General features: G+C 45.1%; 1 protein-coding gene across 4 annotated transcripts in view; it reads right to left on the bottom strand.

The window, feature by feature from the left end:
* Positions 1-26,570, bottom strand: part of LOC138453113 (uncharacterized) — a 547,753-nt gene that overhangs the window by 229,996 nt on the left and 291,187 nt on the right. Inside the window, exon 3 of one of the 4 annotated variants that reach the window (XM_069605645.1) lies at positions 3,767-4,015. The exons of the other annotated variants lie outside the window; for them this stretch is intronic. The gene's annotated coding sequence lies outside the window, so the exon portion shown is untranslated. The remainder of the gene's footprint in view (positions 1-3,766; positions 4,016-26,570) is intronic. 4 annotated transcript variants of the gene reach the window in all.

Below are 26,570 nucleotides of genomic sequence, written 5' to 3'. Positions count from 1 at the left end.
ATTTCCCTGACCCAAGCAGGAAGGCCTACTTTGTCAGAGGGAAGGGAACACACTGCTGCCAAGGTAAGGAGAGGTAAGCGCAGTATTGATACAGACACAAAGGGAGTAAACATACACCTCACACATAGCACAAGTAACTAGCGATAAACACACATGTACAAGATTGGTAGGGACACCACTGGGGAGAACTGTACTGTCTGCTCTTTAATCACCTATGCCTTGAGTGCCTTGAGAAAATAGATTGCAACAGAAATACATACAGCAAAGCACGACGCCAATGTATCCCAAAGTGTTTCAAAGGTGAAGAATATTCCAAGGGAAGACTGCAACATTGAGATTGATGTCAAAAGAGACATTCCCCTATGAAAGAAGATTACATCAAGACATTACTCATGATGAACAACTACTGGCAGCTCATTGAAGGACACCAGTATGTAACAGAGGGGCCACAGACAGAAGAAACAGAGACTAGCACACAGAAGGAACTGACATGCCCATGGACAAGAGTAAAGGAGAGAGGAGTAGAACATGGTTCCTGGGAAAGACAACAGATATTGATCCATGGACACGTGTACGCTAATAATGGCTGTGAAGATGGAGACTGTAGGAAGAGAAGCACTGACCATCACAACGCACCAGTGAACAAGCTGCAAGAAAAAAATTACAAGTGCCTAACAGAGTGGAACAGGAGTGCGAAAATGGTGACTTGAGTGGAGAATGAAAAAGGGCCTATGCCAATAAATACACTGAAGGCACCGGCCTTATGTTACGAGCACAACAGTGAAAAGAAGTGGATGAAAATGCTGGATGCAAGAAGGTTGAGATCAGTAGGGAGATGAGACCAGGAACAGCAGTGCATATGGACTACATTTGAGCATATGGATCTAAAGCTCAAGAGAAACTGCCACCGAACTGGGGAGGAGACTGTTCGTTGGTGCACATCAGCATGCCCTTGGTGGTGGTGCCCAAGGAGGACGTGAGGCCTGACGACTTCCCAAGATGGAAATCAACAGAAGGAAGAAGAGATGACCGAACAAAGCACCAAAAGCCCAAACAAAGAAGAAGAGAAACAGACTGAGGAGTGTACATAGGGGGGAACTACTTCTCGAGCAAGACAAGAAGCAACATTGGATGAAGTGCCAGCACACAGACGGTTCAGCAGAAAACACATTTGAACAGGGAAAGACAAGAACTGGCTAGCGTCTCCACCCATGGCCATGAATGCCATCATGGCTGGCTGATGGATTCAAGGTGATAACTGAAGAACTACTACTGCGCGCAGCTTCACTGTGCAAGATCAAGATACATTGCAAGATGCAAGAGAACAGCAGAAGAAGAGATCGGAATGCAAATACTGATGGATGTGAGCATAGGAGGAGCGATAGAAGTCATGATGAAATGAAGAGCTGGACTAAGGGAAAAGACAGCAGTGTGGTTCCAGCAGTAACGAAGGTGGACAATCCCTGTGACTCGAGGAAGTATGAAGGGAAGAGGGAGTGGTGCAACACGGAAGGAGCATACGCCTACATGTGCTGGTCCTCGATGAGCATGTGAGCTATTATGGACAACTCATAGAAGTGACAGAGATGCTGACAGAAAGACCATGAATGTTGCTTGGTGGTATGGTCGACAAGTTGACCAGAGGGGGGACTGAAGAAGAAAAATAAAAATCAAACTCCTGCCCCCCTCACTACAGGCAGACTGACAGAAAGAACAGCAGGAGAAATAATGAGCGCACTCATAATTCTAAGATTTTTAGCAAAAAAGGAACATTAGTGATTGGCCAATACTTCTTTGCCAGGGAGGGATCAAGGTTCTTCTTTTTCAAGAGGGTGGTGATCCAGACTTCTTTCAGAAACTGGGGGACATGGCCTTCTGCGAAGAGTTCACCAGTTCCGTTACCTAGAGAACTAGGATATCCAGGCAGCCTATAAAATGCTGGGGTAGATGGGGCAGGTTTTGCATGTGTCACCACGACAGAATGTGGGTTTCATGGCACCTATAACCTTAGACATTTCTTCCTCGCTACAGGGGGTAAAAATAACTAATTGGTAATAGTGGGACTGGAGTCACTCGTAGGGGGGGGGGACTCCAAGGTGGGGAGGCTAGCCTTTCTTTGATCACGGTTGGATTGCTGATGTCTGGCAATTTTAAGTTTCAATTCATCAGGAACTCCTTGACACCAAGCTGAATTTTTGTTGGGTGCTAGCCCCACGGACGCCTTGCCTTCAAGTTCCCTCAGGATCATAAACAACTCTTTAGAATTAGATTGGCCTGTATGATGCTGTTATTAAAGCTATCAGTCTTTGCTGCAGTAATGGTGGCATTCGTATTCCGTGCTGTTTGTTTGTATTGGGAGAGTGTAAGTGGAGAGGGGGATTTACGCCATTCTCTTTCTGCTGCCCTTTTAGTATGTCTAAGATCAAGGATGGCCTCATTAAACCATGTATTCTTGTTAGTATCTGGTTTAATTGTTCTGGTTTGGGGTGGAGCTAAGGAATTAACAGCTTTGTTCAACATCTTCGTGACAGAGATGACCAAGTCTATTGCATTATGAAACATCTCAAGACAATTTAGTTTTGGTTTAAGAATGGTTGATAGTTTATCAGCAGTGATCTTGTTTAGATTTCTTGACTTTTTCACAAGTCTAGGGTCATCATTGATTTTGCGAGGGAGAGCCGGTGGGTGTACATGAGAGGACACTAGATGGTGATGTGACCACAGGCACGCAGAGACGGATAAGTCAAAGGTAAACAGTGAGAAAGAATCTAGTCAATAGTGTGCCCACCTACGTGTGTCGGTCCATTCACCTAATGGACATACCCTATAGGATCAAGAGTTGTCAGTAAGGAGGTAGCTAGTTTGTCAGAATAGTCGTGTGCCCACAGGTTGAAGTCGCCAAGAACGATAACAGATGTGTTGGCTTTAGTTAACCTGTTAAGAAGGCCAATACATTTCCCCACAAAAGAGGACATGGCTTTGGGGGATCTGTAGATGGCAACAATGATCATGGAGGCTTTATGCTTAATATTCAGTTTCACCTCAAGACTTTCACATTCATCGGGTGATTTACAGGGAGTCAGATGGCACTTCAGAAGTTAATTGCAGAAAATGGCAACCCCTGCCTCTTTTCCTTTGACGGTCGCCCGAAACATGTGGTAGTTGGCTTAAACAGCCAAAGTGGCCTCTGAAGGGCTAGGGTCATTCAGCCAGCAATCCGTCACTGTCCGAATGTCAGGAGCAGAATTTAAAAATAGCTCGTCTATTTAAGATCCGTGTTGAAGAAGGGACTTGGTGTTTAACAGGGAGAAGCATAGAGGATGGCCCTGAGAGCGGGAGGTATAATCCAGTTCATCTATGCCGGCACGGGGAGCAAAGCTAGTGTCAGATTGGTTGTTAGTAGTAGGAATTATAGCTGGTAAGGGTGGAGAAATGAAGTGGTTACCTAACAGCATGTCCACATCATCAGATAGAATCGTGGAGCAGGGCAAAAGTTGATGGGCTGCAGTCATCTGTTCCATAGCTGTTCCCATTTGTGTGCCTGAGTCCGGGTGGGGGAGAAGGCACCCAGACATGCAAAGATGACAGTGAGCCAGATACAGTGTCTAGACTGCTATATTTCTCAGTTATGATAGCAAGTTTTCCTTGAAAGGGGATAGAGTGAGGAGTGCGCTGTATGCTGGTGGAGGAGTGAAGTTCCTCATTTACCTCGTTAATACTTTGCATGATACTTTGTTGGGAAGTGTAACAGTAAAGGAAATAATACCTTACACAACAAGGACTTCTGGGGAGTTGTGCCCGGAGCCCACTGGATGCAAACCGGTGACAACCGGCCTCTTCCGGCCTCTTCAAACGTGGTAGTGCTGATGCGCTGCCGATGTGTTTTAGAGGACTGGTATTTCTGGGAGATGTAGTTTCATAGAAACTAAAGCCCAAGTCAGCAACTCGGAACTGAGAGAAGAGCTGCAGGCAACTTTGTCACTTACAGTGCGTACAGGAGGATAATACTGGAAGGCTATGTGAGAAACAAGGTATCAAATCAGGTCGAAAAAGTACAATGAAATAACATGGTCAGGTATAAATTCAAATCTGATATTTTCAACAAGACTTTCAACTTCAGTGCAGTGCTTACTGCTTAGCGGGATAGAACATTCAAATTGTATTTAGTTCAAAGATTAACGTGAGCGAAAAAGCCCCAGTTAATTCACACAAAAAACAATCATGAACAAAACACACAGCACTCTCTAGTCAACCAACTAGCATGCCGAGAATGGATGGGTACTTTATACTTCCCAGAGACAACCGGCCTCTTCAAACGTGCCGGCGCTAATGCGCCATCGACATGTTTTAGAGGACTGCTGTTGCCAGGAGATGTAGTTTCACAGAACTACAGCACATGTCAGCAGCTTGGAGCTGAGAGAAGAGCTGCAGGCAAGTTCATCACTAAAAAAAATTGACAAGGGGGGTCCTGGGAGTCCCTCTGCCAGACATTAGTCCTGGTTACAAGGGACTTATCCAGAGTCTTTAGCTCACTATCTTTCACAGAGAAGAAATATCCCAAACATATCCGTCTTTGTCCTGCCCTGGGGCAGTCCAGCACCGAAATGATAGGCAATTCTCCTCTGAACAAGAGTACCAACAGCATCCCCAGACACGTGTTTCGGTCTGGTTGGACCTCATCAGTAGGGAGGAGCTGTGCCTCTCTAAGAATAGTGAGCAAGGGGTCCACGTCTGGATTCCCCTAGTAACTTAGGGTGAGACCCAAAGTTACTTAAATATGCAAATTGACAAGGGGGGTCCTGGGAGTCCTTCTGCCAGACATTAGTCCTGGTTACAAGGGACGTACCCAGAGTCTTCTCTGTGAAAGATAGTGAGCTAAAGACTCTGGGTATGTCTCTCATAACCAGGACTAATGTCTGGCAGAGGGACTCCCAGGACCCCCATTGGTAATTGGCAAGTTCATCACTTACAGGGAGTATGGGAGGATAATACTGAAAGGCTGTGCAAGAAACAAGGTACTCGCCAGATCAGATCGAAAAAGTACAATGAAATAACACAGACAGGGATACATTCAAATCTAGATATTTTCAACAATACGTTCAACTTCATTGCATTCCTTACTGCTTGTTCTATGCAGTCAATCCCTGCTCTTACAGGGATCCAATTTAGAGATACTAGTGTTGGCATGATGTGATTTCTGGATCTCTCGGCTTGAGGCTTAAAATGAAACTAGGTGGTTTATTATGGATCACTTGTAGCTGATATGGGACATTGTGAAGTAGGACTCGATAGCTGAGGAAGAATTTCATTGTATAGGGACATAGTGAGACTGGAAGTTTGATGTTGCCTCGAAAGGTTCATTTAGGGTTTTTTGCGCATCGGAAGTAGCAGAAAGTAACACCTCTTGGCTTTTGGGTGATGGTGGAATTTTTCCAAGAATCTCTCAAACTGGTGCCTTCCTATGGTCGTCTTACTCAGGTTGAAGTCCCTGAAGCACATCCGGACATATTGTCCCCTTGCGTGTATCTGGGTGTCATGTCTCTCTGGTCCTCAGTTAAAGACATTCTCAGTGGCTCTCACAGCAATCGTCCATCTGTTCCTCAGTGACTTTAAGGAAAGGGTCTTGTTCTGGTGCTGACTCTCCAATGTAACTTCCTAAGTAGGAGGCTTTGAGTCATCTGAGCACCAACAAGTAACCAAAAGACTAGGGGCCTCATTACGACCCTGGCGGAGTGGGTTTACGCCAGCGTTATTCGCGGCGGACCCGTCCGCCCTACTACGAGTTTCCGTAGCGCCATGGAGCGTTTTCCGCCTGGTTTTTCCGGGCGGAGAAATCCATGGCGCTACGGGACCTTGTCGTTAATTACGCCACCGTATTTTGAGGTGGCGTAATTAACGCCTTCCCCACTCCCATTATACCCTATGGGGCAAAAATGGGAATGGGGAAGGGTAAAATGGGGAATGGGGATTTACCGCCCCGCCAAGGTCGGAATGGGGCGGAAAATCCGCCAACCCCCATGGCGCTATCGGCAGCTTTCCGCCGTGCTCCATGGTGCATTTTGCACCGCGATTTCCGCCAGGGTCGTAATGAGGGCCTAGGTCTTCGCACTCCACTTATACAGTAACCTCAAATGGAATTGGTGACTTCCAAGTCCCGGTCTAGCATTTAGTGGTAAAAGAACCCTTGTGGGGTGCCCTCTGTCTTTTGCAATAGTTGCCAGTGTGACTTGCTGGGTTGCATAGGCTAAGCAGGCAGCATGTTCTAAAATGGTGGGAGTGACACTCGCTGCCCCTGAGCTCTGTTGTTTTATTTGTAAGGTTGACTTGTTTTAACTAAATCATAATGAAGATATTTTCTTTTATTCCTTTCTTTATGCAGCCTGCCCCACACTTAGATGAAATTGTGAACGTTGCCCTGTGCCACACCTAGATACAAATGTGAATGATAGCACTTAGATGGAGTCGTGAACTTTAGCCTGCCCCACAGCTTGATGAAATTGTGAACTTTAGCCTGCGTCACATCTTGATAGAAATGTGCATAATAGCATGTGCCACCCTTAGATGACATTGTGAACATTAGCCTGTGCCACCCTTAGATGAAATTAAGAACTTTAACCTTAGTTGGAATCATGAACATTAGCCTGCGTCACATCTAGATAGAAATGTGAATGGTAGCATGTACCACCCTTAGATAAAAGTGTGAATCTTAGCATACGTCACAGCTAGATGAAATTGTAAATTGGGATTGATAGCATGTGCCACACTTAAATGGAATCGTGAACTTTAGCCTGCGTCACATCACGATAGAAATGTGAATTATAGCATGAGCCGCTCCTAGATAGAAATGTGAACAATAACTCGTGCCACTCATAAATGGATTTGTGAACCCCACCTTTCCCACACCTAGATGGAATCATGAACTTTAGCCGGTGCCACACTTAGATTAAATTGTGAACTTCGCCCTGTGCTACACCGCAAAAGAAATGTGAATGATAGCATGTACCACACTTAGGTGGAGTCGTGAACTTTAGCCTGACCCACAGCTGGATGAAATTGTGAACTTTAGCCTGCGTCACATCTTGATAGAAATGTGAAGAATTGCATGTGCCACCCTTAGATGAAATTATGAACTTTAACTTTAGATGGAATCATGAACTTTAGCTGTAGCTACAATTAGATGAAATTGTGAACTATAGCCTGCATCGCATCTAGATGGAAGTGTGAATGATAGCATGTGCCGCTCCTAGATTGAATTGTGAACCACAGCCTGCGCCACACCTAGACAGAAATGTGAACAATAGCATGTGCCACACTTAGATGGAGTCGTGAACTTTTGCCTGCACCACAGCTGGATGAAAGTGTCAACTTTAGCCTGCGTCACATCTAGATAGAGCTGTGAGGGATGGCATGTGCCACACTAAATGGACAGAGTGGATGAAATGGATAGAGTGAATGGAATGGAAGAAGTGGGTGGAGGGCAAGGAACGAACAGAATGATGGAATGGACAGAGAGGATGGAACGGACGGACTGGACGGAATCAGACAGAGCGGATGAAACACTAATGTAAATGTTAGCCTACCCCCATTTCCCTCCTGTTGCTTGATATTGTATCCCCCCCGTCGCTGTAAGCCAAGCACGCTGTCTCCATGTGTCTGTATGTCACTCTCCTCTCCGCCACCCTGTTCACGTGCCTGGTCTCGGGCACTTTAAATATAACCATCACATCACATCACTATGCTTACTCTCTACTATACACCATCATTCAACTAGAACACAGCTATACCCCTGACTAATCCGACCTAGATGTCCACATACGAACACGACCCCATGTTCACCTCGTCACCCTATAAAACGCAGCTAGCTGAGCACATTCCGAGTAATTGTTCACATACGCATCCTCCAGGCCTAAATCAGGCTCCACCCACCAGACTGCACACATCTAACTGATAGCCTCAAACCCACACCTAACGCTAGGAGGCAGCTACCATCCGGTAATTACAGCAGCTGCACACATATCTGGTGCACCCAGGCACCCTACAACACATTCCCACTCTACTGACCACAACTACGGCTCCCGAGGGCGTTCAACCTACCAGCGCTTTGAGGTCATACTAATGATATATAAGGCGCTATATAAATGCCAAGTAACATAACATAACATTCAGCATCTGATCAACAGGTTCCAAGAGTCTGGTGTGGGCTCAGTACAACTCTTAGAACATCTACGCTCACTTAGATAAGGGACACATGTGTTCCTTGGGTAGACAAAGAGACAACCTGGGAAGTACCTGAGACAGGTGGTCAGTTCCAGGTGAGAGGGGGATGCAGAATAAATTACTTTTAGGTGGCACTCCTACAATACACACTGGTTCAGCACCATTCGCAGACAGAAAATGTATAGTAATATTGACCATAAAGATAATAGTCCTTCAGCAACATTTATTTTTAAAGAGCACTAGTCATTCAAATTGCGAAGTATTAAGCAATGCAATATCACAGAATATTTAAGAACGTCAATTAAGTTTTTGCATGGAGTTCTATTTTGAAAATAACCCATCTTCTGTTGTATGCTTTGCAATCCTCTGGATGCATATTATACTTTGACTGACTGATGCCTTTTTATGCTGATAAAGTGAGTGGTGCCAATTGGCAACTGTATAATATAAACACACCTTCCTAATGCTTTTACAGGAAAGTGCAAAGGGGCTGCTATCAAGTGATTCGGGCCAACTCACATAACAGCTGCTGGTTTTTCATTGAACTGTGCACAACAAAAAGTTGAGAAGTGTATCTACTACTTGGATATCAGTGATCCAGTCACAAACTAAGAGGGCTACATTTCTGGCTCGGGTAGAAACCACTGACACCAGTGTTTATGCGTAGAGCATCTCATGGAAGGGACATTGGTCATTTTTACTTGCCCGCAGAATTCTTTGTGCTAGAGCTCCTAAACTCTGAAACAAAACACTAGTGTCTGGATCCTACTCTGGGGGTGGGAGGTTGGGGGCGGGGGAGGAGGGGTAAGCAACATGTCGCCTGTCATTTGTGTGTTTATTCTCACTTCCCTTCCTATGTCTCTGTATTATAAAGGTACCTCCCTGGCCGGTCACCCCCATCTCATCTGTCCCGATGCCCACCTCCCCAACCCACTGTCTGCTCTCAAACACTGGCACAGCCCATGGCCAGCATTCTCTCCCAGGGTGGTATCTCTGCACATCTGGCAGGCCCAGCCCAAACCCCTTTTAGCCACATCATCCCGGGAGGATAGCTCAGCGGCATCGTGTTCGCCTTGGAAGCAAAAGGACACAAAGCAACACAGGTTCGATCCCTGTGTCCGCCCTTAGAAACCTCTGCGTATTTAAGCACGTTATAAATACGCAACTAAGAAAAGAAATAAAAAAGACAATTACGCAACTAAAAAACAAACAATTCCTGTAACAGCGCCTCGATGCCCGTGCGCTGTGTGAGCGCTATAAAAATGTAAAAAAATTAAATTAATTATCCACTATCCTGGGACAAGCTAGCACAACCTGCTGCTGTCAAATGCTTGGAACCATCATCCCTTCAGTTCTTCAACAGTTCCTTTATGTATCACTGTATTCATTTATGTATTCGTGGAAAGAAACGTTTTTTTTTAGATGGAGTGTATCTCTTTATCCAGGGATTCTATTAATAAGGAGATTCAACAGGTATTGAAACAGGCAGCAACAGTCTGTTACATACAATAAAAAAGACTGCAGTGTAATAATAAGCATCAGTTATTTCAGCATCCCCTTTGAACCGGTGTGCTTGACTGCCACCTGCAGCTCCACTGGCAAACATTGTATTTAGTTTTGGCTATTCGGCGGTGCTGTAGCAACAACTAAGCTGAAACTATTGTATTGGAGTAAGTTAGGTGGGAGATAGTGTGTGAGGAGGGACACACCACCAGGGCGTCTTGTTAGGTTATTTACAGACCCATTAACTGCCTAAGGCCATGCTATGTTCATTTCCACTCACTACCTACCCCTCCACCAAACAAATTCTGCTGTTATCTCTTTTAGCTAGCTCTATCAAGTAGTGACATCAAACCTTGTGATCTAAATGACCTCCCACATTTTTTTCTAACGAGTCTGCTGAGAATTGAAGGCTTCATCGCAGCTGTAAATATGCGAATGCCTTAACCAAGTGCACTTTTAGACACTTGATATATAAGCAATACGTGTGCTTGTGCCTGGCACCAAAATTCGCTTGAAAAGAAGCACTGGCAAAGACAACCGTTTTGGCCTGTGTATAGGTATTAGAAAGGCATGTGCCAAGTACTTTTGTTATATGCTCAGGTACTCAAACCATTTTCCAGCAGTTATAACCTGATGGGCAGATAGTACAATTATATCAGTGCATGGCAGTTGCCTATGCCATGCCTACCCAAAAGCCAAAACTGCTGGCTTTGCCAATGCTTCTCTACCATGGAATGTAGAGTAGAGGGACAGGCACATTAGACTTCCTGTCCGCTCTCTGCAGAATCCGTTTGTGTCGGTTTCATTTCCTTTTCTCACCAGGGGGTCCATAGTCAGGGACAGTGGAGGAAGGTGGAGGCCACCGGAGTCAACAAGCTGAACTGTGGACTTTGTAAGGAAGTAGACTTCTTGAGGCATCCTTCACCCCCCATCTGGAATCTGCATAGTGCTTCTCAGCCTTCCTGGCTAGCATATGTTCTAATTGATCCACTGGTACTGCAACTACACAGCACTGTAGCCCAAGGATAACTTAGGGTGGCAACGAGAGGAAAGCCGCAACAAAGGAAAGCAGGACCTAATGAAAGAGGCAGCCCCCTGGCAGAGCAATCATTATGAGAGGGCAACACCCAGCATGTAACCTGCGCCCCAACCCAGGGAGCGAACCCCACCTGACTGCCTGATGCATAGAAGCGAGTGAACATTTTTCACAAAACACAGGTATGACATGTCAAGATATTGTATAGTGTGCCTTGATTTTTTTTTTTATAAAGATATTGGAGATGTATTGATGTACTGATTTAATATGAAAGGTTTGAAATAAACCAACCGTAATAAAAAAAATAAAAAAATAAAAAAAATAGTGTGCTTCTCTAAACCCACAGGCGGGCTGGAGTTGTATGCAAGTTTTGATTTGATGAATTCATCCTGTGATGTGTTCTATCTTGACTGCAGTCAAGCGTGTTCTTTCACAGCAGCACACTTTCGGTCACATTCTCACCATTCTTTTTAAAATATATTGGTCACATGCAATAACTGAGGTTGAAAGGCGAATTGATACGTTGGAATGCCACAAGGCCTAAGATCTGTGTCCATATGCCAGATCACAATGTCAAATCCTAGCACAGCTGCCTTGGGCTTTCTCCCCTATGATGTTGATAAACTTGAGTAAATAAACGTTGGTGATAGTGAGACCTACTTGGTTACAAAACAAAATACCTGCACCAAACGTTGCTAGTTATAAAAATGAAAATAACATCAACATGGTCTAAAGCCCTGTCCCTTCATAGCAAGGGTTGTAACAAAGTCCAGCATGCAAATATATTTGCAACACGGCTGAGGCTCATTCTGCAACGTGCCTCTGCTTGGTGCTGTGACCTGGAAAGATGCTCTTATCCCGCTGGGGCACTGTTTCCTGGGAAAGGTTTGTCTTCCTGAATACTGGTGTCATTCTTCATCCCATTGCCTGCTTTTTCTTTTCATGTAGGACATTTGAGTGGGAGGGTCCCTCAACAGAAGCTAATATCAAAGACCTCTAGGAAACCTTTGTTCAGATCTGCTTGTTTGACACAAAAGGTTTGCTTTTTCTAGAATTTCAAATGTTCTTTTTCTCCTCATGAAGTAATCTGTAAGTATGAGTCAAACAATAACTATACGTAGGTGAACCTATGACACAGTTTCCATTGTTGGGTGTTAAATCTTTACAATAAAGTAGCCACCACGACTGACCAACTAAACAGCCTAAGAGTTAGCTATTAGGGCAAATGAGTGTTTCCTTGTTTCCGAAAGGAAAAAAGACAGATTTAGAAAGACCGCTCCATGACCGCATGGAGCAGTCTCTCTCAATTGAAATGTCAGGCCCCTACTGAATGAGTGGGAGAGGGTGGGGTTGGAGAAGGAGGGGGGCAGTATGTAAGTAATATTTCCGCTTTTTAAAGCCAACACAAAACCGGGCCAAAGAAATCAGTCTTTTTTGTGTTCCTACTTTAAAATGCAGAAATATGACATAGAACCAAGAGTTATCCTGTGCAAGGGGATCAATTAATGCATGACGGGGGGAGGCCCTTGTACACGAACCCCACAGTATTTGCCCCATAGGTCTCCCTAAATCAGACCTAAGATGTTAGGCAGACCTTCCCTGAACTATTCCTGAAATCAGCTGGTCGGTAATTACCCGGTACCAACAAAATAGGATATTTAGGACTGCATTTCCCAGGATGCATCATATTTAGGGCTACAAAACCTAGAGCAGATTTCAGATTGTCTACCAGGGATTCATAGAAAGATACGGGGTGGGGAAACACAAGCACCTTTAGAGGCCTCTTAGACAACAGGTGTAGATACTTGAAGCCTAACTCCAACACCCCACCCCCAGCAGCAGTGATTGTAAAGGAGAAACCCTTTCCCCCTCCGCTGCAGCTATAGCATTCCCCTTCCCAAAGAAAAAAACTAATGTTTTACAGGTGGCAAACTCACTGAGGTTTTCCTTAACCGATGACATTTTAAACACCCGACACCTGGAGCAGAGCAGCAAAATAACTCCACCTCCTGCACTGAAGCCTAGTGAAAGAAATCTAAAATGGTGGCAAGCCCTTTAAAGATTTCCTTCCACTTGCTTGAACTAGAAAACCAATTAGCCAATCAATTGGAAAGTTTGTCACAGCCAATGGGAGAAAGGTGAGGTCTTTAAAACTGATGTTAATGATCACAGGCAGTGTTTCGAAGCTGGGCACGGAGGATAGGAGTTTTTGGAAGAAGCTGGAGCGCACCTTCAGCCCAGAAGAGTAGTGTGCTGCAGTGAAACAGAGGTGAACCCATGGAACCCTGGAAGAGGGGTGTGCTCCAGTGAAGTAGAGGTGAACCCATGGAACCCTGGATGAGGGGTGTGCTCCAGTGAAGTAGAGGTGAACCCATGGAACCCTGGATGAGGGGTGTGCTCCAGTGAAGTAGAGGTGAACCCATGGAACCCTGGAAGAGGAGTGTGTTCCAGTGAAGTCGAGGTGAACCCATGGAACCCTGGATGAGGGGTGTGCTCCAGCGAAGTAGAGGTGAACCCATGGAACCCTGGATGAGGGGTGTGCTCCAGCGAAGTAGAGGTGAACCCATGGAACCCTGGAAGAGGGGTGTGCTCCAGCGAAGTAGAGGTGAACCCATGGAACCCTGGAAGAGGGGTGTGCTCCAGTGAAGTAGAGGTGAACCCATGGAACCCTGGAAGAGCGGTGTGCTCCAGTGAAGTAGAGGTGAACCCATTGAACCCTGGAAGAGGAGTGTGCTCCAGTGAAGTAGAGGTGAACCCATGGAACCCTCGAAGAGGGGTGTGCTCCAGTGAAGTAGAGGTGAACCCATGGAACCCTGGATGAGGAGTGTGCTCCAGTGAAGTAGAGGTGAACCCATGGAACCCTGGATGAGGAGTGTGCTCTAGTGAAGTAGAGGTGAACCCAAGGAACTCTGGATGAGGAGTGTGCTCCAGTGAAGTAGAGATGAACCCATGGAACCCTCGAAGAGGGGTGTGCTCCAGTGAAGTAGAGGTGAACCCATGGAACCCTCGAAGAGGGGTGTGCTCCAGTGAAGTAGAGGTGAACCCATGGAACCCTCGAAGAGGGGTGTGCTCCAGTGAAGTAGAGGTGAACCCAAGGAACCCTGGATGAGGAGTGTGCTCCAGTGAAGTAGAGGTGAACCCATGGAACCCTCGCAGAGGAGTGTGCTCCAGTGAAGTAGAGGTGAACCCATGGAACCCTCGAAGAGGGGTGTGCTCCAGTGAAGTAGAGGTGAACCCATGGAACCCTCGAAGAGGGGTGTGCTCCAGTGAAGTAGAGGTGAACCCATGGAACCCTGGATGAGGAGTGTGCTCCAGTGAAGTAGAGGTGAACTCATGGAACCCTGGATGAGGAGTGTGCTCCAGTGAAGTAGAGGTGAACCCATGGAACCCTCGAAGAGGAGTGTGCTCCAGTGAGGAAGGACCGTGCCTTTGAACACCAGACAAAGGGTGTTCTCCAGTGAAAGGGGGGTCCTTTGAACCCAGAAGAGGGGTGTGCGCCAGTGAGGGGGAGAAGAGCCTTGTGACCTTGGAAGAGGGGTGTGCTCCAGTGAGTAGGAAGAGAGACGCCAATGCCCAGAAGGTTTGTGTGCTCCAGTAAAGAGGAGAAGAGCCCCCTGAGACCAGAAGAACAAAATACACCAGAGACCACTGACCCAAGAGGTGTGTGGAAATTAGTAAGAGTGAGTGATTTTGATGCCTGGAAGAGGACAAATGTAGTTGAAGAAGAGAACCCCCTTGAATGTCAGAAAAGGGTTAGGTTGGCGATCCCCATTATCCCATAGGAGGTGTGTTGCATTGATGAGAGGGAGAGGCAGAGAGAGAGAGAAGCAGAGAGAGGCAGGGAGAGAGAGAGAGAGAGAGAGAGAGAGAGAGAGAGAGAGAGAGAGAGAGAGAGAGAGACTGAGACTATGCTCCCCCGAAGAGATGTGTGACAGAGGAAGAGAGCTCTTGATTCTGGAAGAGGGATATAACTAACAGAGAGGATAGCAAATAGGAAGCCCTTTGGACACTTGCCAAGGGGAATGGAGCCTCAAAATACCACAAGCGAGGCAGAGAGGCTGTGTGGTCTCCAGAAGACGGGACATACCTGTGTACCGGAGGACAAGATGTCCTTGTCTGGGACTTTATATAAGCCTCTTTGCTTGCTTTTCTTCGTATACAACCGGAGTCCAACAATTGCGCTTCCCAAGAACCTTTATTTTACAGCCATACTGAACTAATTTCAAGGTGCAATTGTTTTAAGTTTAACTGTTGTGTAATATACCCCTTTAATGATATTCCAGTATCAGTAGTTGTGTGTGCTTTCGGTATTGTGACATGTGACTCTGCATGCATGCTGGGGAATGTGCACCTTTTGCATACGGCTACTCATCTGTCCCTGCAGATCTGGCAGAATCCTGTTACTTCAAAATCTGCCACATATGTTCAATCTACCTGAAAGTAGAGCCAATGTAGAGACTCAACAATTTGTTAAAGAGGGACAGCGTCTGGACGTTTTGAAAGCTGATATGTGTCTCTTCACAGTACAGAAGCAGTAGTTATTTCCATCTCAGTTGTTTTGGGACCAGGGGCAGACAAGGGGGTGTGGGGGCTCACAGAATCCTGGCCCTGTTGCACCTTCCGGGGTTTGCTACCATCAGTCGCCATGCTCTGCTTGGTCGTCTCCAAGCTGAATGGGTTCAGAATTGAAGTTTAAACTGGGTTATGCCTTTTTAACTGATCGGATGGAATGCATTTGTCTTTCCGATTTTAAATATTCACCCTGGAATGTGTCAACCTTTTTATTTAGCATTAAGTTGACACCATTTATTTGACAATACTTATTTGACAACATTGATTGGATTTATTACATCATTCTACATAGACTATAGTTATAATTATAATGATGAGGCAGAGCTTATTTTTAAACCCATACTGATTTCACTGAGGATCAATCTAAATTGAAGGGTGAAGCAAAGATGTCGGCTTACACTCCACTGGCCACTTTTAAATTCAATTATTCAGAATTGTCAGGTTACTACATTTGTCTAGTGGTACATCTAGGCTGCATAGGATTAAGAAATTGGCTTCAAGGACAAAGAAGCCTAAAAATAATGCTAAACTTAACAGTATCTAGCCTATGCAACATGTACCTATTAATCTATTTTAAGCGAACAATTGATACACTCAGAAAGAAGTAGAATTTGGACAATAGTTCTATATCATGTATATAAATATTCTTTAATGTCCATTTATCATGAAAATATCGCCAACACGTGTTTCGACCTCTTATTCAGTGGTCTTCATCAGGATGTTAGAACGTGTTCACTATAAATATTCCCAATGGTTGTTGAGATGCTTATTTCAAATCACCTCATAGATACTGCTTCTACCGTGCATCATTCCAGTAATAATCATAATTGAGAAAATGTAAATTGCCTTTCACTTTGGGTCCCAATTCTTGATGACTAGAGGCTCTGCACCTAATCTCAAATCTCTTTCTGATTTTCCAAAGTCCTCATTTGATAAACAGAAGACTCTTCCTGAGGGTCCAATCCCAAGAACTCTAATCTTCTATATCGGCTTCCAATTGCCCCCGATCCACAGTGTTCTGCAATCTCAGTCAATTAAAAGTTGTCCTATTACCATTAAAAACTGAGGCACTCATTTAAAAAACAAATGTAAATTGCACGGATAGGAACGCCAACATTTGAACTTGCATGCAACACCCTTGCCTCAATACACTTTTTATCATTTATTTGCACTACAAGTTACAGCAAAGGTATTAAATAGGTGAAATTGCCTTAACACACGGAAAAAGAGAAAATACCTACTGAAGTTAAAATTGACTAGAGGCATTTAAATCAAATTCCAATGGAATCCATCAGCTTTTTGCAGCGTCTAAAAATATGTGCATGAAATGGAAATCCAATGGTTTTACATTCGTTCTTGACCCCTTTTAAACACTCTGAGGGACTTGAAAAAGAGCCTCGTGATATTTTAGAACTTTTTAAAAATGAATCGGTCTAAAATGCAAATCATGCTGGTTGGGCACATACATGGACCATATTGACATGCATGCCAGAGATCTTGCCAGATGAACTCATGTATGTCCTAAGTAGCCTCAATGGTGAAAAATGTCTTCCTAAATTTTGGGTGCTGAATTGCATTTTTACTTTCCCTCCCTCTGCTGGCAGAGTCCACGCTGTGGTTACTATGGTATTATTGCGTCTGGATTGTGCCATTTTAATTTAGTTTGGCGTGCTAGCATTATTTATGCACGAAATACAGCGAGTTCAGAATGTGGCTACTCACCTTCTGATGCACAGGTTGTGATCACATCTTATTGGATATTCGCACCCCACATTGGCTCCCAGTTGTGTTATTCAGTTTATAACGTGCAACAGTGGCCTGCAGGCATAGGCGCGTACACACAATGTATAACCAGACATAACAAAAAGTACAGCCCACAAAGATGGCTCCCAGGTTGTGTGTGTTGACTTTAAGGCTTCCTGCTTGGTACACAGAGCTTTTTATGCTCAGTGATCAAAGTCCATTAAGAAAATATTTGAATATGTTAGACTCCCCTAGAATGTGTGTTCATCTTATGCTTGCTTCCTGATGGTTCTATTCTTCAGAAGACAAAGAACCAGGGGAGGTGCCTTTTCCAAACCCTGGATCTCTTTTCTGCCAGCTTTCAGAAGGTTGGTGGATCATCTACTCTTTAGAGGACATCCACACACTTTTCTTTTTCCTTAGTGCTTTCAGTTGTGTTGTATTCCTTTCTCAGTTCCAAGAGACAACTTTCAGGCAGTGATGGGTTGAGCATCAGTAATCTCCTTAACATAGCATAACCTCAACCAACATAACATCTGTGTTCTGCATCTATACTGCAGCCTGTACATGTTCCTCAAAGGTATGGCTAAAATGTGCCCTGTACCTATGCTGGAACACACGTTGTGGACTGCCAAAGCTGCCCTTGGTATGCCACATGTTTATTATTCTTACTTGTGTATGGAGGAATGAGGCTGTCAATGATGATTCTGATCTCTGCCATGGCGGGGTATTTAGCTATATAGATTGCTGAGGAGATACTGCTGCATCCCTTCATTTCTTTGGTGTGTGGACATACATCTGTCTGTAACAGAGGCCACAAAAGCCCTTAAGCAAACCCTGCACCGTGGAGTTTTGTAAATACATTTTCTGTAGTTGCTAAGAAATCTGATAATTACTTGTTAATCATTTAAACATGTGTATTATAGTTGGAGACTAATATAATACTGAGGCAATGACACTGGAAAGGAAGAGGGGCGTGCTAGTCCTGCAGGAGACTGAACAGACATACCTTTGCACCCCTTGCTTATGCTTATGGTACCCTGGCACATTCAAAATCACCCTGCTCTTTAGATCTGAAGAGGGGATCCCTGGAAAGTATGAAAAACGAACGATGTAACTCACTGTTCGGCCAATCACCAGGCACGCCAGTGTATGTCATGCAACGGCGTACCCTCCGAACCTCCTCCGAACCTTGTTCTTCTGATGAACTGTCTCTGTTCTCCGACTGTTTCTTCTTTCGGATTCGTTGAGATACTGAAGTCTTCTTTTCCTTAGACTTCTTCTCCTTCTTATCGTGTAAGTGGGGTCTGGCTCCCTCGGAGGCCACCTTGACTGGTAGGAGCTCCAAGTCACGGGGAACCCCGAGGATCCAGCCCTAAATGCCAGGGAAAAGGCCAGTGGGCACCAAACAACCCTGGGAGGTGTGGCAGAGCTTGTTTCCAAAGAAATGGCAGGAGATAAAACAGTCCAATCTCTCAGTTCGTAGAAGCTTCCTATGGCCACTCTTGCGGTGTGCTTGAGAAGTAGATTCCTTGGGATGCAGATAACTCCTTGAGGCCTTCTTGTCAGATGGTTATTTCCTAAAGCAGAACCCAAGGAGAATTGGATTCCCCCACTAGACGGAGGACTGAACTCGGCCAATGGCTGTAACGGGAACTCTATGGATCCAATGGGGTGAAATGCAAGGACCCCTGAAATAGCTAGGGTCAGAATAGCCAGTATGTCTGGGGAGACAGAACAGGCAAGACCCCACGGTATAACCCGGGGAAAGGTTTATAAGAAGCAGAGAGGTTGCTAAGCTGGGAAGAAGGGATGGAGGTACAGCAAGCAGCGCGAGCGCTGTGACAGGTAAGAAAGATAGGAGGAACAGAAAGCAGCACGAGCAATGTGTAAAGCAAGAAAGACAGAAGGCACAGAAAGTAGCGTGGGCGCCGAGATACACTGAGAGTACCGTAGAAGGTGGAACTAAAATTACAAAAGGAAGCGTGGAAGTGTTAGAGAAGGCAGAATAAGAATTGAGAGATAGAGAAGTGTCCAGACAGAATACCAGGACAAAACCGAGGAGGAACGGTGCATTGATAAACAGAAAGTTGCCATATTGAATGAGGACTAGACCGAGTCCTCCTGCAAAGAGAGAACAAAAGAGTTAGAACCTCCACCTTTGCCATAGCTTCCAGGGGCGCAGCCTGACAGTGGGCCTCATTATAAGCATGGCGGTCCGGGAACTCGGTACCGGTAAGCATGCCAGTACCATAGTTCCTGGACGCCATATTACGAGCTGTGCTCGCGGGCGCCTGTCAGCCCGCCAAGTCTGACATGGCGTGCAGAGCGGCACCCGCGAGCACAGCACGTCGGATGCACCGGCACCATTCTGAATCGTGCAGGTGCATCCGAAGTCCCATTCCCATTCAGCCCTATGGGGCCGATTGGGGATGGGGAGTCCCTTATTGCAGGCGCCAGCAACTGCATGACCCGGTTCTTGCCTATTCGCGGATGCCGGTAAAAATGCAACTGCGTCAGCAGCCGTGCCAGTTTTGCAGCATTGGCGGTAGCAGACACGGCTACCGCCGGAGTTGTAAAGAGGCCCAGTGTATCCCACATATGATATGATATGATATGGCATTTATAACGCGCCTATGCACAAGTGTTTCAAGGTGCGAAAGAGATATTCGCTCAGACGACCCTTTAAGCCTTATCCAGTTGATGGTTTCAAAGAGACAGGTGCCTCATCGATGGATCAGGTTGACTGATGATGAGATCCAGCTGTGATAACGTCACTAGGGACAACATGACATTGTAGCGTTAGTCACAAAGCAAACTTGCATTCCTACACAAAGATACGCAGACAAACACACATACATGAACAACACGCTTGCACCTTCTATAGATTGATTGATTGTTTATAGCGCCTATACACAATGTGTTTCAAAGCACTTCAATGAGGGAGGGAACATGGGAAAATACAGTTACATTCAATTAAAGTCCTTGAAACAGTACAGAATGTGAAAAAATAACTATCGTAATAGGCCTGACGACATTTCGGATAGTGCAAGTGCATAGAACAAATAACGCAAAGAGGGAAGGGAAAGAAGGAGAACAAAACAAGCAGTAGCATTACTATGCCTGACGACAATTGACGTAGTGCACGAGGGAAACAGGAGGAGGGCTGGGAGGGGGGGTCGGGTGGGATATGAGTGGGGAGAAGGAGATGAACAGACACGCTACAGTACAAATTTGCCAGCAGCAAATTAATAGAGCAGGGGGTGAGGGGAGGAAGGAGGAGACAAGCGGGGGAGGAGGAGAGACAGACAAGCTGCTATCAGAAGTCACGGGAACAAATGATAAGAGTAAGTGCTGAGTGGGGGGAAGAATGAGAGGAGGGAGAAAGAAAGAGGGACGAGGACTAGTAAAGTTGCAAAGAAGGGGTTATTGGAGGGGGGAGTGGCAGAAGGCAATTCAAGGGGGGGGATACACAGACCTAACAGGGGGGCAAGGCAGCGGGGAGGGCACCAACAGTCAATCACAAGCGGCGTGGGGGCTTACAGTCACTCACGGGGGGGCAAGGGGCAGACAGACACTACACAGGGGGCAAGGGGCAGACAGACACTACACAGGGGGGCACTATGATAGAGTACAGTAGATCTTACAGTAGATAGAGTACACATACATGTACATACTGACAAGAGCTTTTCTTTTTCATTAACCATACGCAGAAATGCAAGGAAACCAAGCATACATGGACTGAGCTTGCAACCGCTTAACCGCAATTAATAAAAAGGAGCTATGGAAATGTATAAGGGACCTACAGGGCTCTATCATGACTAACCTATAAGAAGATATTAGGACATGTAGGGAAACCATACAATGACTGTAGTGAATACACATACAACCACAGGCTTCAAATACATGGAGGTACCAGTGCTGTCCCTGGAGCACAAAGCACAGAGACTGCATTTGCAGCCAAGGATAAAGGGCGGGTGGAAGATTCCAGATTCTGGAGGCAATGAGCCACCTGCAAAATACCAAATAAAATCCTCATAATTGTAAACAGAAAGGCTCAGTTTTGTGGTTCTCACACACGTGACCCAGCAGAGCCGAACAATGGCTATTTACTCATTGTGGGAAGAGGAGCTGTTCCCAGAGAAGCAGACAATATTGATACATATGTTGTCCACCAAAAACTTAAAACTGCAGGAACTCTCTCAGTCTAGGTGATCAGACCAGTGGCAACAATGGGGACGTATTGGGCCTCATGCTGAGTTTGCTTGCCCGGAAACTGTGGGTTTGCCTGTCGGAATTGCTGTGCTAGGCACATCGGTCACGGTAGGCAAAGCTGTCACGGATTCCGTGTCCCCCGCTCCTCTTACGGGATTCTATGGGAACGGGGATGAACAAAATGACTGGAGCCTGACTTCCCGGCTACCAGACTTGTAATAGCCCGGTGGCACCGGGATGTCAGGGACCAGTAATTGTTTACAGGTCCACCGGCAACCCGCCAGTAGCAGCAGCAGAGATACCGCCAGACCCGTAATGAGGCCCATAGTCTTTCCCATTACCTTAAAAAGGTACACCAAGCGCTGTCAACAGAACAGCGTCCCAGGCCTTGGGGGACTCGCTCCAGCCAATCCAGACACTCAGATCATGGGGTGCTGTAGAATGTTGCAATGGCCAATGGTCATTGTGTGACCCTGTAACAAAGCAATAGATAGTTTGTGGGGAGTCTCAGGAGAAGCGACCTGACATGGTAAACCAATAGGATAAGTAACATATGGGACTTCTATAGGTAATGAGGAAAGGATCTTAAAAACCTTTGATTCTTTATTGAGTCTGGATGGTGAAAAAGCTCAAGTGCTTTACCACAAACACCATTGGGTGGCAGGACATCACTCAGTTCCACGAGAGGGTATGCTTTGACTGCAATTGTTAGCCCTGAAGACAGAGACTGCTCCAAAATGCATTGGCTTCTGCACTGCATACTGCATTGTGAAGAGATGGAATAAATATTGACTGAGTTAACTCATTGTATTTTGTAGAGAATTGTGTTGTTATATTCAAGAATGTATTACAACACCTCAAATATGATGAACATTTAAGTACTGACTAACTGTGAGCATCAGGTTGGACCAGGGTGATCCCTGATCCTCTTTGTTGGTATACTTCTATAGGTAATACCACCAAGCTACCCAATGGGAATGCCCCTTACTTTTTGGGGATTGTGTTAATGTTTGTGTATCACCATGATACAAAACCGGGTGACATAGGCTGAAAGACTGAGATTGCCGCAGATTGAGTTGTTTCCGGTATGATCACATTGTCAGTTGGAAAATAAAAGGGACTACAATATGCGCCATGGCTGAGTTCTCTGTTATTGCCGGGGGGAAGATTCCGGTTGGGCCCCAGATAGTTTGCTAACTTGTGGTATTGTTGATGCGAACGCCCCCGTCCTCTGGTATACTATTAAAGATCCGTACAGTGTCATATGTGAGAAACACATGGTGACAACAAGTAAGACAGACACATGTGATCACAGTTCAAGGGTGTTAATTGAACAATGAATGCTGTATGCAGGTTGGAAAAGCACCTAATCTAAACCTATATCTAAGATGGGAGCAAGCATTGACAATCAAAATAAGGCAGTCCTAGTGACGTTATGTCAAAATAAAAAGGGCCTATACTAAGAAACCTATTGCCAAACCTCACAACTAATAGAAAAAGGGGTGTAGGATAGTTCTCAAGAAAATGAAAAAGTGTTCCCAAATAATATGTCAGGATGCAGTAGCTTAGGTCTCCCTTCCCCATGTTTTGCACATAGGGTAAGATGGGAGCTTTGAGCACAGTACAGTCCCGGGCTTCTCTAGCAGGAGACAACAGTTCTAATGGTAGCTCTCAGGACATACTCTCTGGCTTTTCTAGCACAAGATGATAGTTCAGCTTTTAACCCTTGAGCTTTCAGTTATCAGGGCCATCGATGGCCAGGTCTTGTTTTACTTGAAAGTCTCTTGCCTTCGAGAAACTGACGGGTTCTAACAACAAAACAAAAGTTACTTTAACAAATGAAAGTTCTTTTCCAACGCTGGGTGATGGGTTCACCCCTGGGCCCCCCTCTTCTGAGTGTTGACCCTTCACGTATCGTATTCCAAAATATATCACAGTAGCATTACCCCTGGATCTCCCTTGGTCAGGCTTGGACCCCTCTTCTCTTTATATTCTTGGGCAATGGCTTCACTCCTGTATCTCCCTCGGTTGGGCTCGGACCCCCCTTGCCTTTTATGGGATTTCTCCTCCCTCAATTTCTCAATGTTTTTTGCTTAGTTGATGGCTTCAGCCCTGGAATTCCCGTGGTCAGGCTCAGGTCCCTCTTTACTTCACATTCACAATTGTCTAATATTGTTGAAATTCACTTACCTTTCTTTCACAGTGCTTGGAGATCAAAGTCTTTCGATTGTACAGGGATTTTGCTTGACCCTCTGTGTGACCACTATGACCTATTTTGCTGGCCTCCTATGGCCTTCTGGTATCTGTAGTTTCTCTCATATGGGGCTCGACCAGAGTCTCTCGAGTTAGCACCCACGTGGTGTCAGTTTCTCTCTACAGCTGGTCTCCCCTTCACACTCTTTACAGTTCATTCAAAGTTAATCAGCTTTGGTTCAAAACTTGACACTTTGCGATTCTCACGCAACACAGTTCAGGTCTTATCAGTTCTCCCCTCGACTCATTGAATGTGATGAACTGCTTGGATGTTGGCTTCTCTGGAGTCAAGGCCGGTACCACTGGCACAGAAGCTTCCCTCGCTCCTGCTTATCGGCATAAGTTTGCCCTGTGTAATGTTGACATCTGGCTTAGGACACTTGTGCTATTGTTTGCGGTCTTAGGTCTTCCACGAAGGTTCTGCGGGTCTGGGACGAATAGGGCAAGGTCACTTCTGTCCTCGCCACCCTCTCGTTCCTATAGCCTTTCTCCTTTGCTTGAACTGCAGCGCCTGCTTTGCCGTCTCATCGTGCTGTCTGCCCTGCTTGCCTTGCTCATACTGTGCTCTCTGGCTCCACCCTATATCCCTCTCGGGAAAGGAAATGGCCATCAGGTGTGTGTGATTCTGAGCAATTGGCCCTTGTGTTGACACATGTCAGGTAAACAGATTTATTACAAGACCGCTGTGTAAAGATGTTTGTATCAGAAAGAGGGAAGTTAGAGAATTCCAGTATCCTACTAGGTAAAATGGGGAAGGTTTGCGAAATGGACGAGATTGACCGGGAGCGAGAACAGAACATAGGGGATTGTGGGAACAATAGTATTCTGTCATAATAGATTGGGTTTTTGGAAGAAGACAATCAGAGAACAGATTGGCAGAGTTTGCGGGGTAAGCGGGAATAGCTGGAGCCATGACATGAACAAAGGGGATTGTGGGAATCGTAGTGTTTTGTCTGATCCGGTTGGGAATGCAGAAAATAATAATCAGAAGAACGGGGAAACAAATGACTTGGAGTATTTGAGCAGGAACCAGGAAAACAAACATACTGAAAGGAATGGTTTCTGAGTGTACTGGAATTTGGGCCTTTAGAGGATAGGTTATGTGCAGGGGTTGAATCTAAGTAAGGGAGATCTTTTCGGGAGGTTGAGTTAGTGCAACCTATAAAAGCTTTAGGAAGCTTGTGTTCCTCGACCCTTTCTTCGGCATAATACTGCATCTCACCTTGGATAATCCCCCAAACATAACCCCAGGATCCCCTACCATGGTGATCCACCCCCACTGGTCCACCCCGAGGAACTAGATCCGACTGTGATGGCTGTGTCCTGGCAACCTGAATAAAGGATTCCTGAGGTTTTACTGGAGGACTACCCTCAGATTTCTCACACATAGCCGTGGTTGAAGTCGCGGCAACACGAGGGTGGACGCAGTCCACCCACTTTTTCAGAGGATGGATTCAGTGTCCCCCCAGCTAAAATGATAAATATTGAATGTCTTCTTTGAATTTATAAATTAAAGCCAACCTCGGGGATCGAACCACAGTGATCAGGTTTGCAGGCCAGAGAATTCACCACTGCACTATATAACCTGATGAAAAACAACTAAAGATGAAATGTCCCATTTTGGTCCTACATGTTCCAGGGAAAACATTTGTATTGGTTCTTGGAGTTTAAAACATGCACACCTTTTAACGATTCCAAAAATACCATTAGAAGAAAATAACCTCTCTTGGTTTTGTGTGTATGTTGATTTCATGAAAGGCAAATGCCATTCGTCCTGTGCAATTTGGGTGATTATGCAAAGTCAATTTAATGAAATGTGCATTATTCACCTTGATATGCTAATTTCTGGTGACATCACATCCCTTTGTGTTTGTTGATGAGTCCCGCCACTTTTATATTTGGACGTAACCCCGGGCCATAGCATATTCAGCTCCCCTCCCAATCCCAGCCCACAATGGCATAATGATTGAGCAACCAGTCAAGATGGAATATTTCTTCAGCGAGCAAGAATATTACAGAGCTCTACGATATATTGAGCAGAACTGTGCCATATTGAGCAGCATCCTAAGTATTTTGAAAGGCCCCCTATTATAATCAGCAGCAGACTGATATTTTTCAAAATTATTTTTTTATTTTGTGTCTGGTTAAAATGTTACGTTTTTAAAGATGAATAATACATTTCATTTCACCATTTTCAGTGTACACACTAGGGGCATCTGTTGCCGTAGAAATACAACCAAATATACCAAATAACATATTGACACTCTGAGAATCTCTCTCCTCACACACTTTGGCCCATGTACACAGGCTTTTACATTAGTAATATCACAAATCAATACACCATTTCATACATTTGAGATTAAAATTAATTACATTAGCCCCTTAGCAAAGCAAATTTCTCCAGAAGTCGAAATACTACCCATGCCAGTAATACTAGTCTTCCGCGCAATAAACGCTAACATAAAATGTCTGTTTCACTTGTTTTGCAGAGTGACTAAAATGTGCTCTATGTGCAAGGGAGTTTAGCATTTTAGCAAATCAAGTTTTCCTAGAAATCGAAGGACTGCTGCCAGTGATACTTCTTTTACAAGCATTAGGAGCTACCATAACATTTCTGTTTCAACAAAGGCCATGTTAGTAACAAAACAACTAAAGTACATTATACATGCAGACTATAAAGCCGGGCAGTACAAGCTTAAAGGCTTTAGATGTTCAGTGTCCGTATTATTATTGCTAAACCGAGAGAAGGTAAGCATTTTAGGCAGTTTGTTACGGATTGTGGCGAGTCAAAGGAAGGACTCGGCCTCTTAGATGGCATCATCTGGATGGTTTATTAAAGTAAAAATCGTAAGGCCTAATTTTCCCTAACACTATGGGTGTTCCCAACCTATCTTTCTAACTAATGTGCTTGTCAGTCTGTCATGGAAGTGTAAATAAAGCAGTCCGCTGTCCAAAACTACCCTAACTGACCCTACTACTATATAAACTAACCAAGGCTCGGAGAATTACTCCCTTCTCCTTTGGATACTTC

Source organism: Ambystoma mexicanum, chromosome 4p (assembly GCF_040938575.1).
Source record: "Ambystoma mexicanum isolate Mex_15411 chromosome 4p, UKY_AmexF1_1, whole genome shotgun sequence".
Taxonomy (NCBI): Eukaryota; Metazoa; Chordata; class Amphibia; order Caudata; family Ambystomatidae; genus Ambystoma; species Ambystoma mexicanum.
This window is presented reverse-complemented; position numbering and strand designations above follow the sequence as displayed.